At 44.7% G+C, this 16,562-nt stretch overlaps 1 protein-coding gene across 2 annotated transcripts in view; it reads left to right on the top strand.

Annotated features, from left to right (window-relative positions):
• Positions 1-4,038: 4,038 nt before the first annotated feature.
• Positions 4,039-16,562, top strand: part of LOC146860859 (interferon regulatory factor 3-like) — a 147,383-nt gene continuing 134,859 nt past the window's right edge. The window contains exon 1 of one of the 2 annotated variants that reach the window (XM_085644836.1): positions 4,039-4,417. The gene's annotated coding sequence lies outside the window, so the exon portion shown is untranslated. Of the gene's footprint in view, positions 4,432-16,562 lie in introns of both variants that reach the window. The other variant, XM_085644837.1, reaches the window with a different exon arrangement.

Raw genomic sequence — 16,562 nt, 5'->3', positions numbered from 1 at the left:
TTGGCTGGTTTCTTTCGCTTACTTTATGAACGAATAAAGACAAGGATCTTATTTACTGGAGATGAACATTGACTTTTCCTTTGAATCTACTTGAAGTGAATGATACCTTTAACTGTAAAATTACTTCATGTGTGCCCAGGACTTTTGATGTATGTCTCGGTGAATAGTTTGAACTGGCATCTCTTCTGTACTGAGAGCCAGTGGAGATCGCTGAGGTGGGTTGTTGGTGTGGGTTCATTGCAGGAGGTCGAGGACGAGTCTGGCCATGGCGTTCTGTATGGTCTGTAGAATACGGAGGAGGTGTACTGTGATCCCTGCATACAAAAAGTGCTGCCTTCGTTTAGTCGGCTAGTGCTGAGGGCTTGAATGATGGTGTGTCTTGAGCTTTGGGGTACACATTTGAAGATCTTGCGCAACATGCGAAAGATGAAGGAGCAGGGTTGGTGTTGGTCCGAGTTCTGTGGGCCACCAGGAGGTATTCCAGGAGGAGCTATTGTTGTCCATGTTGAGCTTCAGGCAGATGTCCCTCATCCAACTGGAGACAATGGTCATGCAGTTGTGGAAGTTGGTTCTGGTGTTTGTGGAGTCTTCTGAGAGGGAGAGGATGAATTGCGTGTCGCTGACAAAGAATATGATGTGAAGTCCGTGGGCTCTGACAATATTGGCCAGAGGTGTCATGTCTGTGTTGAAGTGGGTGGGACTAAGCAATGATCCTTGAGGTACTCCACAGATGATTTCTTTAGCTTCAGAGATGAATGGTGGTTGGGGGGCTTTTTGTGTTCTTAAGGTGAGGAATGAGACGATCCATCTGAGAGTGGCTCCTTAAATGCCGATGTTGTGCAGGCTTGCATATAGTGTGTGTTGAGACACTGTGTCGAACATCGCCGAGAGGTCCAGGAGGATCAGTGTCGCCATCTTTGCCCAGTTGAGGACGGTTTGGATGTCATCAGTGGCTGCAATTGTGGCTGTTTCTGTGCTGTGGTTGCTGCGAAATCCGGACTGGGAAGAGTCGACTAGATGGTTCCATTCGTATGGTAAGTTGTATGTTGATGGTTTTTTCTAGGACTTTGGCTGGGAATAGGAGCAGGGAGATGGGTCGGTAGGTTTTTTAATTTGATGGTGTTGGCTTATGTTTTTTTTAGTAGGACCTTGACCTCTGCGTGCTTTTAGTCTTCAGGGAGACTGAGTTCCTGGCTGCTCCTGGCTCCATCTAGGTTGAAGATGTAGTGTGGCACAGGCCGTTTGGGGCCTCCCACATGTACCAAATTTATAATGGAGGTGGTATCCTGAGGAGCGAGCTGGTTCCAATCCGTCAGTCCGTTGTCTGTGGAGGTTGCGGGGCTAGTTGTGTTGGTTGAAGAAGTTGGTGGGCGTGGGCTGGTGTTTGAACTTCCTGTAGATTTTGGAGATCTTGTTGTGTAAGAAGCTCGGGAGGTTGTTACAAAGTTCCTGTGAAGGGGTGATGTTGTTTGTTGCAGCGAAGGGGTTTGAGAATTCCTTGATGATGTTGAAGAGTTCTTTGCTGTTGATGGAGTTTGATGTGATGCATGAAGCAAGAGCTTTATTCTTAGACTTTAGCCACTGTCGGTGGTAGTGGTTGAGTTTAGGCCCAGGTGGAACTATAATTCCACTTGCGGAATTAGCAGAATTTGGGTAACTGCAATATGCTTGTAACATTGAGTCCCTACCAACCACCAACTATTCATGCATGGTGGAATTATTCTGCTGTTCATGCTCCGCAGGAAAAACACAATGCTCCACAACATGTGCTTGCGAGTGCAAGCTAGATTTTCCAGCCCCTTGCGTGCTTTTCAGTTGACATAAACACTTCCGGTGCCATTTTATGACGCCAGTGGACATGAGTGGTCGTGGTCACAGAGGGCTACCATTCAAGTAGATTTGCTGCCGCTCAAGTAGATTTTCTACTCGAGCGGCAGCAAAATCGACTTGAATGGCCGTGCGCTTTTGTGCAACGCATTGTGCCGTTCTCACTGATTTTCAGCACTGCTCTCGCTACCAGTGCTAAATTGCAGCGCAAGAAGCATATTATTTTCTGCCTGTTGGCGGAATTCCATGGAAACTTGTCACATTTTTCTGTAACACCTCCTTATTCCGCTGAGTGAAACTCTGCGAGTTCTGCCCACCCCTAGTTGAGGGCTTTCTTGAAGGCGGTCCTGTCGGTGGTGCTCTTGCTCGTGCACCATGTCCTTTCAAGTTGTTTACAATGGTGTTTAGCAGTTCTGAGGTCTTCAGTGTACCAGCTTGCCTGCTCGCTGGACCTTTTGTGTGTGTTGTTGCCGATGGAGGTAATTCTTGTGGCGCAGTTAGTGATCCAGGTGTTGAAATTCTAACATTTTGGTCCAGGTTTCTGTAGGGGTCGAGGTGGGTGGTGTTGAGGGCTTTGACCCATTTAGCCTGTGAGATTTCGCTCCAACTGCGATGGGGAGTGCTTGGCAGAATAGGGAAGGAAGTTTGTGGGCTGGTGACAATGTGAACAATGGAGTGGTGAGTTCGGTGATGTAGCTGTACTTGATGCAGTCATAGGAGGCGAAGATAGGGTCTAGTGTGTGGCCTGCAGTGTGTGTGGGGTCGTGGATGAGTTGGGTGAGGCTGATTTAGCTCATGTTGTCGAGGACCTTAGTTGGTGTCTTTGTGGTCGTCGAGGTGAAAATTGAGGTCTTGAGGAATATTTTGTCTTTAGAGTCAATGACGAGGGGGTCTATGAAGTCGGTGATGAAGTTACAGAAGTTTAGAAAAGCTCCCGGGGGTCAGTATGGTAGTCTTGCCATGTGTTTGGAGCCTGAAGTATATGTATTCCATAGCTGGGGTGAAGTCATTCATTGTGGAAGTGCATGGGATGGATTCCTGGTGAATGATGGCGATCCCTCCCCTGGCTTATTAGTGCGTTCATTATGGGGATTTTGTATCCTTCGGGTAGTGCGGCTGCGATTTTGGGCAAGGATGTTGGGTTGAGCCAGGTCTCTGTAAGTAATAAGACGTCAGGTGTGAGGGTGGGTGAGGAGGTCCCCTAGCTCAGTGGCGTGTTTGCACAGTGAGCATGTGTTGAGACTGGAGTTTGCAAGCTGGTGTTCTAGAGGTGGAGCTGTCTGTGGTGTGGGCAGTGTGCTTGTGTGTGTGCTGTGGCAGGTGAAATTTCAGTGAATGTAGGTGTGTGGTCCTACTGTGAAGTGTGGTTTGGTGCAGCAGCAGCGTTTTTTGGAGGGTTGGGGGTCAAGGGTGCATAGCTTGGCGGTGGAGTAGCAGCGGGGATGGCAGGACAAGGGGTCGTGGCACTGGGTGTGGTCCAGTTTATGGGGCTGAGGAATGGTAGTGCAGGCATGGTAGTAGGTGACGTTTTTTTCAATCTTTTTTTAAAATATAAGTTGCAGGAAACTTTCCTCCCGCCTAAAGCACCATTCCCTCTCGTTGGACGTTACTTACTGGGACCCATCTCCAGGTCGTTTCAGGCTATGATCATTATTTATTTTTTGCATTTTCGCAATGTAATACAGATGATGCATTTTATAGCCCTTAAAATGATTATGTACAAACTCTGTATAATTGCAGCATACTACCTCCAGTAAGTACCCTTAGGTATGTTTTACATTTTACAAAAAAAATTTTTTATACATTATTAAAGTACGTTCGTAACGTAACAGTCATTTAAATAGATGCTTCTAGTTTTACTCCTAGGAGGACCGAGTCAACATTTATCCATATCTTTTCGGGTTCAGGAAATTGAACATTCTCGAGGTAGGGAAAAATGTGGTCAAAGTAACGACACAATGCAGTTTTTGAGGAGTCATTCCGATAAATGAAATTTTGACTGGCAGCCAGTACTGCAGGCATTTCCGTCTCTGGTAAATGCCCCTTGGCACACGAGGATGGCTTCCCGCCAGCAGACGAGTCCACTTGACGGGGCACCGATGCAAGTTAAATTACATCGAGTTTCCCCCCCCCCCCCCCGAACACCCTCACTCCTCCTTCCCCAGACCCCTGCTTCTACCTCACGCTCCGGACCCGGTCAAGCCTGCCGCCAGTGCACAGTGGCGTAATCAGCACCCTGGGGCTCGGGGCCCCCCTCCCAAGCCTCACCGCGTGGGCTGCGGGGGTATATTACGCCACAGCAGCCGATTAAAAACATAAACAATGGCATCGTTCGCTTGCAGTACTGCTGTGGTCAGACTGGAAAGTGATCAGAGGGATTCCCCTGTCAGTCGAATCGTGTGGACTGACGCCAATTCCGAGTGTCAGCTTGCTATTGGCGAGCCCTGCCTTCACCGGCAGTATATAAGAAAGGGCGGCGCTGGTTCAAACTGAGAATAACACCGAGTGCTGCTGACGCGATGTACAGTGCATGATGTGTGTAGAGCAAGCGCGGCGGCGAGACGTGATAAAGTGACCCGAGCTGTGGCAGGTACGGAGCTCCTGGTAAGAGGTGCATCATGGTTCGCTGGAGGGAGAGAGAGGACAGGGAGGTAGCGCGCGAGATGGGTCGGGTTGCGTGCCCCATAATTCTGTTTAGAAGAGTCCGAGAGTCACCATGCATGCACAGGGTGACATTAGTTATATGTGTAACAAGCATTGGCATAGCCAATAGGTCTCACCTTCGGGATCTTATACGTTTTTTGTTATGTTTTATATTATTGCCAATTGGCGAGATCTATTGGCTATGCCAATGCTTGTTTTTATAAACAATAGTCTGGTGAGACGGATAAAGCGGTCTCCAAGGTCAGGCCTAAAAACAGCAATAAAAGGAAGGTGCGTATGAATTCGTTTTCCTTTTTCAAAAGGGATTGAAGGGAAGCAGAGAGGAGGTAGCTGAAGCAGAAATAAAGGAGGAGGAGGGGGACACAGAATAAAAAATAATAGGAGGGTTTTTGGTGTTTCCCTATTTAAGTGAAAGTAAGAAATAATTAGTTCTGGCTTGATGGCAGAAGGATATCCAGCATTCTTAACAGTGTATCAAAAAAGAAATAACAACATACTATATCATGCCAGGTCCTCCACCACAGAAGCTTTTTAGACCAAATAGTCTCTCATGCATTCCAGTGAAAGCACTTTATAGAAGTGTAATAATACATCAGACAGCCTTTTGCATGAGCTCTAAGAGTAATATTTCTGTGGGTGGAGCTAAAGCCTACTCTACGTATATTTTAAAGAATTTGCAATAATATGGTCCGCAGATGGCTAAGCAATTGAGCAAGACCTACAAAAAAAAATAAACATATATCTGCAGTTATTCTCAGGCTCTCAAACATCCAAGTTTCAATTTCTACACCACTACTACAAGAAGTAGTGATTTTGTTATCTGATACATCCTGTACCTTTCAGCATTTGCTATGTACTATTTCAGGTGTGCCATTGGGGGACATGAGAGCACTTATAGTACCAAAATAACATGTTAAAGAGACAATATTTTAAAGGAGAAAGACTCATGTCTGCCTGATAACATGTGGAGGGAACCCTGAGGAGACTGCCGTCCTGGGTGGAACAGTGAGGGCAGAGTTGGTGACACATAGGAGGAAGTGGTAGTGTGTGAGCACAGAGTGGAGAGTATGCGCAGGCAGGAAAGGCTGTGATATACAGGGTGTCGTATAATGGTGCAGGGAAGCCAGCAGGGGTCCATATATACACACAAGTAGGCATACGGGTAGACGTGGGGGCAGAGTGCAACGAGAGATACAGGGGGCATAGAGAGGTACAAAAGGGCAGCGCGATATACAAGACGGCAAAAGAGAAAGCGCTTGTAAGCGCAAATTAACTTGAGACGCGGTGGGGGAGGGGCGGAGGCAGGGAGCTAGGGAGAGGAAAGACAGATGGTGCTGAAGGCTGGCGGTTCACACGTGCACGCTCGCGTGAATGCAAGCTTGTCACCAGCCAGCAGCACTTTGTAAACTCACCTACTAAAGTCTCTCCGAGCAGCGCACGCGCGCTGACTCAGCGAGACCTAAAAAGCGAGGTCATTAAGAGTAAGGGATATAAATGGGAAAGAAGCACTATAAAATCTGTCAACCTTTTGCATCAACATTTTTATACACTCTGGGGCGTTAGAGGGTGAATCTTTTTAGAATTTCGAATAAACACTTTATTGGTGGGTGATTTAGGTTTGAAAAGTGGGTCAGTCAATGAAGGGCTGTGAAGGCATTTTGTTTGTCAGGCGGGTGAACAGAAGTAAAAAGCGGGTGACACCTGCCAAATGTGGGTGAGTTGACAGGTATGCACAATGGAACCTATTCACAAAGGTAAAATTACACATGAGTAAATCTACATGCGTAAATTTACTCTTACATTTTGTAGTGTGTACTTGCATTTCTCCACTACCTGAAACAGGGGGTATAGTCCAATTTACGTGTGAAGTTATTAGAGCCAAAGAGTACCAAAACAGTATTAGCTGACACCTGGAGTAAGTCCATAATCACACATGGCCAACCATTAGTACAGCAGCACCCTCATAGAAATATTGGAGACGGGGACTTAGGCTGGAACCTCATAGCAAATAATATTAAAATTAATACATTCATTTTGACTTTTTAAAACAAAATCTGATTTTAATGTAACGTAAAAATATATTTAAAATAAATATTATTTTATGCCAATGTATGTTAATAACCTTCTTAGTTTAAAAATAAATGTAACTTTTTTTAAATCAATCAAATTAATGTAAATTAATTCTATACATATTTTTTGTAATTTCTGAAACATATAAAGTAAATACAAACATTTTGCTTTAGGGGGTATCTTAATCTGTAAAAATAATTTAAATTTAATATCTTTAAATTAACTAACTATTTAATTCACAATTAAGTTAATAGTGCGAAGATACTACCAGTAACTTTTGACATAAAGTTGATGTTCTTTGTCACTGGGGTGGAGATCATCCTATGGTAAAGTAAATGGGAAATGTAAAAAGTTTCTTAAACTTGAAAAAATTTTTGGGGGGGTAAATAATAATGTAGATGTACTTCAAATATTTAATTAATTTATATTAAATAAGCACAATTAACAGCTACTGGACTATTAACTTAATTTTGAATTATATATTTATTTAATGTAAAAAGATAAAATTAAAATAATTTCTTTAACATTTATTAACAAATCCCGCTAAGATAAAATGCTTATATTTGCTTATTATGTATTAAAAATTGCAAACAATATGTATATAATTAATTTAAATTGAATTCTTTAAAGAATTTTTTTTTTAATTGGAAAGTTTATTACAATATGTTATCATACAATTATATTTTTGTTTTTATGTATACTTTTTAAACATTAAAATGCATTTATATATATTTTAAAAAGTCAAAATAAATGCATTTATTTTGATATTATTCATTCTAATACTTTATTTCGGTCAAAAGACCATAAAAGTGCAGGTGCAATAGCTTAATACAATACATTAAAAGAACAAACATAAAAAACACATTCACATATCCAGCAAAGGCCTGATTTAAAGTTACAATTGACAAACCTGCACCCCATTGAATATCCCCCCAAAAAGTCTATCCAATATATTATACCCTATTAAAATACACTAAAAGTATGCAATTTTTTTTTCTTTTTTACAAAATATACAGTCTATTGACACATAAAAATCAGCCCCTGTATTAAAAAATACTTAAAATAGGTATACAATGCTCCCTCAAGCTAAAAATGATTGTAAACTAGCTAAATACGCAATGAATAGATAAAAAAATAGGCCGAGTCCTGTTGGAAACTACATTGACTTACATCTGTGGGTTGGTTTCCAAAAGTGACTTGCGCTCACACCACATAGAAAATAGAAAGCACGACACCGCAAAAACAACAGGCTTTTCAGTATTATATTTCAGTAGCCTAAAAACCTCTGCACAACATTTGGACCCCAAATTTCTGCACAATTGGATCAGCCAACAATGTCTGGCTTTGTTGTAACCAGGATAGAAAAAAATACATGAAGTTCTGTCTCCACCTCAGTGCTACAGGCCGGACATCCTAAAGAGAATGTACCTGCCCACTAATTGGATAGTGCGTGCAGGGGAAGGGCCCAAGCCCAAATTGTATACTTAACTTCCTTGCCAGTGCTGGTTGTTTGTCATCCAGGAAAGACTCTAAAATATAATGTTCCTTTACTCTCATGAATGTACCTGTTAGAGTACCTATTGCTGAGCTCTCCTGCGGGCAAGTTTACTCTCACTATAGCTCCTGACCAATTAATTTCTAGTAATTGCGGTACATGTTACCTCAGGATTATCCCATCGTCTCGATCTACCTATACTTTGGAGTACATCCCTGATATATACAAACCATGCTATTTACCTGCAACCCGGTAGACCCAGTACCTCCTTTAGCTCCGCCCTATATACAGCCAATTCCGGGGTCATCCATAAACCAAGCCAGAAGGTTAGACGTCTAGGAGCAATTTCCTCTGTGATTGGCCGCATTCCTTGATCCAAACACAGAGGAATAATTCGGGAGCTGAGTGGGAGACCAAATAGCTGTCCGGTAAAGAATTTTCAGACTTGGTAATACTCCTTAGAGAACAATGTCCCCATAATTCAGCTATATACATTATAGCACCCCTTGCTTGTGCTCTATAGATCTCCACAATCGGTCTGACAGTTTTGTGGAATGAAATCCTATATAACTTCACCAACCCTCCTGTTGTTTGCGCTAGCTTAAGACATGTTTTATTTATTTGTGTCCCCCATTCCATTTTTTCAGTTAAGGTAACCCCTAGGTACTCAAATACAGATACCCTGTCCAGCGGTATGAACTTCAAACAGGGATTAGGATGTGTCGAACTAACGGGGTCAAAGACCATATATTTTGTTTTCTGGATAACAATTTCCAACACCCTATGGTTACAAAAGGCATCAAAGCTGGTGAGGATCCTTTGAATAGTTTGGGAAAAAGGGGAACCCTACAAGCAGAAATGAACTTGCTAGCCATGGGAAAATAAACATGAAAGGTGAAAAAAGGGTTAGAAATAAGTATATGATAATCAAAAAGTTCAAAATTTCAGGACAACATGCCAATAGTGTTTCTGCAAAATATATTGTGCAATATTATCAGTTAAAGACCATGACCATATTAAATTGTTTGTTATCAAATAGCTTTATATTTAATTTGTTATTGTTATATCTCAATATCAAATCATTATTTTGATTTTTTTGTTAAATAGTTAAAATTATCAATACATCAAAGGAATATACTGCATAGTCATATATTCACAAAAGAACAGTGCAGTTAATTTATACAAATGATTAGACAATTTGTTTCAATGTACAATATGTACAGAAGGGAGATCCAGATAACACATAGAAAATGGGAAGACTGGCGGTAGATGGAAGCTACACGCGTTTCGGCTGCGGTGCCTTCGTCAGGGTCCGTCTCAACGTTCTCTGCATAAAATACATAATAGGCATGGTCTCAAAATCTATATGCACTTATGTTATTTAAATTTCCTGAAATTATGTTTAATATTTTTCAAACGTTTAAGGATAAATCGTTTTTGGTAAAGTTGCTCAGTACCATTTGGTGTGACTGACATAAGAAGAAGAGATTTAGAGAATTTTTAAAGTTAAAAACATATTCTACACTTAAAGTATGTGGGGTAAAGCCAATGTTTTAACATGCTTTATTAGATAAAAATCCAGTTTGTGCCCAGTGCAGTGTGAACACATGTGACAGAAAGTGGCCTAAAGAATGTGAATTAAAAGCTGCTTGTGAAGTAAACATGTATTATTCAATGCATCATTCGGTGAATAGTGCTGCACGCTACCCCCTTGTGTAGAGAAAAAAAGCTACATATAGTCACCTATTTCTATATCGGCATGGAGCTTATTACAAATTAATCAATGTCATTTCTTTGGCCTGCAGTTCGTTTAGTTCATTTGATATGTTTAGTTCACTTAAACCTAAAACAAAATGTAAAGGCAATTGACTAATTTTCAATGAAGCATACATGGTTGTTTCGTACTTATTCATATATGTTCATCATTGATCCTTTAGTACCTGTGGTTTAGGCGAAAAGTCCAATCTGAGTGTAGAAGGAAGGGAAGATTTTTAAAAACTTCTACACACTTCTCTTGGGAAGCTCTATAGAGTGCTTGGTATTCAGAGTCCCTGTATTTATTTCTGTCTTTTTAATGGTGCCTGTGGGGTATATATAAAACATATATTAAAATATTTTATAAGTGAGGTATACACCAACAGTTTGAGCAACTAGCTGTTACTGCATAGAGACTACATGGCTATTTTACTTCGTTGCATATAATTTGTTCTTTTAAGTAATCAATGATTCCAATACCTGTATATATAGAGAATCCCAATCTCATTTGAAGCAGTGTCCTTTCATCTTTTATGTATTTTGCTCTGGTAGATGTAAAATATTTCTTATTTGGAGTCCTTGATAATTTATATTTGTCCCTGCAAAGATGTGAAAAGCTATTTTATTAAAAGAAAGCAATCTAATGCCCCATCCTCTACATATATGTTAGTGAGAGCTTAGTTGTTTGGAAGGTGTGGCTGACATACTTAGACTTCTTTAGCATGTGTTGAAGTAATTTAGGGTATAATTCCTGCAATCTGCACTGTCAGCTTCTGTGTATCTAGTAAAGCAGGATAAACCCATGATCTAAGAAAGAAAAGGATCGCTCGCTCACTACATGAAATTGTCTAAGGATAGCAGCATTCTTACTTGTATGTGGCAGTATCTTCATCCATATTTCAAGGCGTCTGATGTAGAAAGCTGCCCGATACTGATGTGCTGCTTTTTAAATCGTTTACTCTGATTGGCGGGTGATGTGTAGATGGCACGAATGTACGTGTTCAGCGTCATCACGTCATAAACATTGAGGATGGACTTCAACAGAAAAGCAGATTACGAAAGTGTTCCGCCATCTTAAGAAAGTATGTTCTCTCAAGAGGAACTGAAGGTTGTATTTATTTATGCTCCTCTAAATCTGAAATTAGTTTTTTGGTATGCCCTAACCAACAAGCCAATCAGTGCTGGCATTCTAATATTTTCTATATAATTCAGTCCGTTTATGGGATAATGCACAGCTGGGAAAGATGTGGACTTAAACCAAAAAGAGGAACAGATTTTGAAACCACTCCGCCATCTTGGGTCGGTTCTTCCCTAGCATTTTGTCTTTGACTCACAGGTTCGGAACTGCCTTAAGACCTAAGGGCGTAAGTATGGGCGCATCCTGCTCCCCTACAGTAGCGAATATTTACATGGCCAAATTTGAAAACACGTTCATCTATAATGAAGTAGCCCCATTCTTTGATACGATCTTGAAGTGGTCGTGCTTTATAGATGACACTTTCTTTATATGGGCAGATACTGAACATATTTTGAAGGAATTTCTATCATGGCTAAATTTATGCGATAATAACATCCATTTCACATTCTCCTTTAGTAACATCCAGATTGAATTTCTGGATATTATCATCAACACGCAACTGGACAGTTGGCGGTTGACCTTTATACTAAACCTACAGCTCTCAATACTTTATTGTATTCATGACAGCTTTCATCCCCCTCATAAAAAAACAGCATACCTTTTGGTCAATTTTTAAGGGTATGCTGCAACTGTACCAGCCTTAAAGATTTTGATGATAAAGCAGCTATCATGAAAGATAAATTCCTGGCACGAGGCTACCCTCACAACTAATGAGAAATTCATACAAAAGGGCAAGATACTTTGATAGGCATCATCTGTTAACTGATAAGAATGAAAAGAACACCTCTGAATTAGTCTTTGTAACACGACATTCCATGCTAAATGAACAAATTTGTCGTATAATTTGCTCTAGCTGGCCCATACTAAATGCAAACAAGGAACGTCAAGAAAAAAATACTGAAACCACTGTTTGCATATTGTAAAAGTACAAATTTGAAAGATCTGGTTGTAAGGTCACGTATGCCCCCAGCACACAAGCCAATACAGAGAAGTATTGTGGGGCAACAGCCAGTTATAGGTAACTACAAATACAATACGTGCAAGGTTTGCCCATTGGCAATAGAGTCAAGTTCCCTGCTAATCAATGGACAAACTATTACCACAAAGGGAATGATGAATTGCAGGACCAAAAACATAATATATCTTTTAATCTGCCCTTGTGGAATGGGCTATGTGGGTGAGACGTCACGTACCCTCAATATCTACTTGACTGAACACCAATCAGCTTTCCGTGCCAAAAAAATTACAGCACCAATGGTACAACATTACTCTGAAACGAACCCCACAGTGGATGATATAAAATGGATAATTGTGGTAAAAATCCAACCTAAAGAAGGTCAAGACTCTGAAACCATTAGAAAACGCCGGGAAGTGTATTGGATTTCCACATTGAACACCTTCAAAAAGGGTTTAAATCAGGAAATACCTTGGGAGCAAGAAATTAAATGTAATCAATAACAAAATTCTCCCTCCAGATATTTGAGAAAAAGTTAAAATATCTTCACACTACTATCCCATTTCCTTAGACCCCACATGGATGATACATGTCTCCAATCAAAAATATAAACACTTGGGTGCCGATTCCGATCCTGGAAAAATTTTCCCCGTACGAATCGTATCCGGATTTTTTTCCGTACGAATCGTACAAGTACCGTACAAACTGGCAAGTACGATTTGTATGGGAAAAAGTCCATACGAATCGCATTGGGAAAATTCCCCCACACGTCCTCGGGTCGGAAAAAGTGTCCAACACGTCCCCGGACGATTATCCGTACGAATCGGAAAAATGAAGTCCGAGCGCGCAAGTACGATCTGTCCCGTCCGTCCGAATGTACACCCGTATGGAAAAAAGACCGTCCGGAGCGAACTTCAATACCAACCATGGAGACATGTGCCCGCATACGTACGAGTCGTACCCCCACCCGTGTATGTACAAGACGTACCCCCACCTGTGTATGTACAAGACGTACCCTCACCCGTGTATGTACGAGACGTCCCCCACCCGTGTATCCCCACCCGTGTATGTACGAGTCGTACCCCCACCCGTGTATGTACGAGACGTACCCCCACCCGTGTATGTACGAGACGTACCCCCACCCGGGTACCCCCACCCGTGTATGTATGAGTTGTACCCCCACCCGTGTATGTACGAGTCATACCCCCATCCGTGTATGTACGAGACGTACCCCCACCCGTGTATGTACGAGACGTACCCCCACCCGTGTATGTACGAGACGTCCCCCACCCGTGTATCCCCACCCGTGTATGTACGAGTCGTACCCCCACCCGTGTATGTACGAGACGTACCCCCACCCGTGTATGTACGAGACGTACCCCCACCCGGGTACCCCCCCCACCCGTGTATGTACGAGACGTACCCCCACCCGTGTATGTACAAGTCGTACCCCCACCCGTGTATGTACGAGACGTACCCCCACCCGTGTACCCCCACCCGTGTATGTACGAGTCGTACCCCCACCCGTGTATGTACGAGTCGTACCCCCACCCGTGTATGTACATGACGTACCCCCACCCGTGTATTTATGAGTCGTACCCCCACCCGTGTATGTACGAGACATACCCCCACCCGTGTATGTACGAGACGTACCCCCACCCGTGTACCCCCACCCGTGTATGTATGAGTCGTACCCCCACCCGTGTATGTACGAGTCGTACCCCCACCCGTGTATGTACGAGACTACCCCCACCCGTGTATGTACGAGTCGTACCCCCACCCGTGTATGTACGAGACTACCCCACCCGTGTATGTACGAGTCGTACCCCCACCCGTGTATGTACGAGACGTACCCCCACCCGTGTACCCCCACCCATGTATGTACGAGTCATACCCCCACCCGTGTATGTACGAGACGTACCCCCACCCGTGTATGTACGAGTCATACCCCCACCCGTGTATGTATGAGACGTACCCCCACCCGTGTATGTACGAGTCGTACCCCCACCCGTGTATGTATGAGATGTACCCCCACCCGTGTATGTACGAGACGTACCCCCACCCCTGTATGTACGAGACGTACCCCCACCCGTGTATGTACGAGACATACCCCCACCCATGTACCCCCACCCGTGTATGTACGAGTTGTACCCCCACCCGTGTATGTACGAGATGTACCCCCACCCGTGTATGTACGAGACGAACCCCCACCCGTGTATGTATGAGACGTACCCCCACCCGTGTACCCCCACCCGTGTATGTACGAGTCGTACCCCCACCCGTGTATGTACGAGTCGTACCCCCACCGGTGTATGTACGAGTCGGACCCCCACCCGTGTATGTACGAGACGTACCCCCACCCGTGTATGTACGGTGCAGACCCCCACCCGTGTATGTATGAGACGTACCCCCACCCGTGTACCCCCACCCGTGTATGTACGAGTCGTACCCCCACCCGTGTATGTATGAGACGTACCCCCACCCGTGTATGTACGAGTCGTACCCCCACCCGTGTATGTACGAGACGTACCCCCACCCCTGTATGTACGAGACATACCCCCACCCATGTACCCCCACCCGTGTATGTACGAGTCGTACCCCTAACCGTGTATGTACGAGACTACCCCCACCCGTGTATGTACGAGTCGTACCCCCACCCGTGTATGTACGAGACGTACCCCCACCCGTGTACCCCCACCCGTGTATGTACGAGTCGTACCCCCACCCGTGTATGTACGAGATGTACCCCCACACGTGTATGTACGAGTCGTACCCCCACCCGTGTATGTATGAGTCGTTCCCCCACCCGTGTATGTACGAGACGTACCCCCACCCGTGTATGTACGAGTCGTACCCCCACCCGTGTATGTACGAGACGTACCCCCACCCCTGTATGTATGAGACATACCCCCACCCATGTACCCCCACCCGTGTATGTACGAGTCGTACCCCTACCCGTGTATGTACGAGACTACCCCACCTGTGTATGTATGAGTCGTACCCCCACCCGTGTATGTACGAGACGTACCCCCAATCGTGTACCCCCACCCGTGTATGTACGAGTCGTACCCCCACCCGTGTATGTACGAGTCGTACCCCCACCCGTGTATGTACGAGATGTACCCCCACACGTGTATGTACGAGTCGTACCCCCACCCGTGTATGTATGAGACATACCCCCACCCGTGTATGTACGAGACGTACCCCCACCCATGTATGTACGAGTCGTGCTCCCACCCGTGTATGTACGAGACGTACCCCCACCCGTGTAGGTACGAGACGTACCCCCACCCGTGTATGTACAGTGCGGACCCCCACCCGTGTATGTATGAGATGTACCCCCACACGCGCTGTGGGTCCGCACCATACATACACGGGTGGGGGTACGTCTCGTACATACACAGGTGGGGGTACGACTCATACATACACGGGTGGGGGTATGTCTCGTACATACATGGGTGGGGGTACATGGGTGGGGGTACGACTCGTACATACACGGGTGGGAGCACGACTCGTACATACACGGGTGGGGGTACGACTCGTACATACGCGGGTGGGGGTACACGGGTGGGGTTACTTCTCGTACATACACGGGTGGGGGTACGTCTCGTACATACACGGGTGGGGGTACATGGGTGGGGGTACGACTCGTACATACACGGGTGGGGGTACGACTCATACATACACGGGTGAGGGTACACGGGTGGGGGTGCGTCTCATACATACACGGGTGGGGGTATGACTCGTACATACACGGGTGGGGGTACACGGGTGGGGGTACGACTCGTACATACACGGGTGGGGGTACGACTCGTACATACACGGGTGGGGGTACACGGGTGGGGGTACGTCTCGTACATACACGGGTGGGGGTATGACTCATACATACACGGGTGAGGGTACATGGGTGGGGGTGCGTCTCATACATACACGGGTGGGGGTATGACTCGTACATACACGGGTGGGGGTACGACTTGTACATACACGGGTGGGGGTACACGGGTGGGGGTACGTCTCGTACATACACGGGTGGGGGTACGGCACGTACATCCGCGGGGTCTGGGGCGGGGTTCGGCGCGTACTGGGCCCCCAAGTCCGCTCGCATCGCGCCGTACTTCGCATTTCCGGCCCTTTTTGGGTGCCGTAAAAATGTTGCCGTCCGGACTGGTGTTGGTACGATTCGTACTTCCTGGTTCGTGAAATGCAGCCTGCATGCGTCCCGACGTCACGTCGGCGCTGTCCCGGATCACATTGGTATGTGTTTTTACGGTTGGTCGGTGTTTTTTCCGACTCGTACGGAAATGGTGTTTCCGTACGAATCGTACTTGCAAGTTTGTAGGGTTATTTTACCGGGTACGAGTCGGACGGAGAAAACCCTCCGACCGACGGTTCGTACCCGGTTTTTCCAGGATCGGAATCGGCACCTTGATCTGTATACACAACTGCAGGTGGGTGCACAACAGTAGCTAATGATCAATGTCCATCATGAATGAAATCAAAACAATAACATTGACTTCCACATATGGAAAAAGATGTGCTCACGAAGTTCAACGGAATTAGGTGTGGTACTATTAAGTCCATCCTTTGATTCAACAGCTAATTCGGTTTTGCAATTGATTACCTAAAGGCTATAAATGTATTAACCAATCTATCTGGCT

This window comes from Triturus cristatus, chromosome 3_1 (genome assembly GCF_964204655.1).
Source record: "Triturus cristatus chromosome 3_1, aTriCri1.1, whole genome shotgun sequence".
Lineage (NCBI taxonomy): Eukaryota > Metazoa > Chordata > Amphibia > Caudata > Salamandridae > Triturus > Triturus cristatus.
The sequence above is the reverse complement of the archived record's forward strand: the minus strand, read 5'-3'. Positions and strand labels throughout refer to the sequence as shown.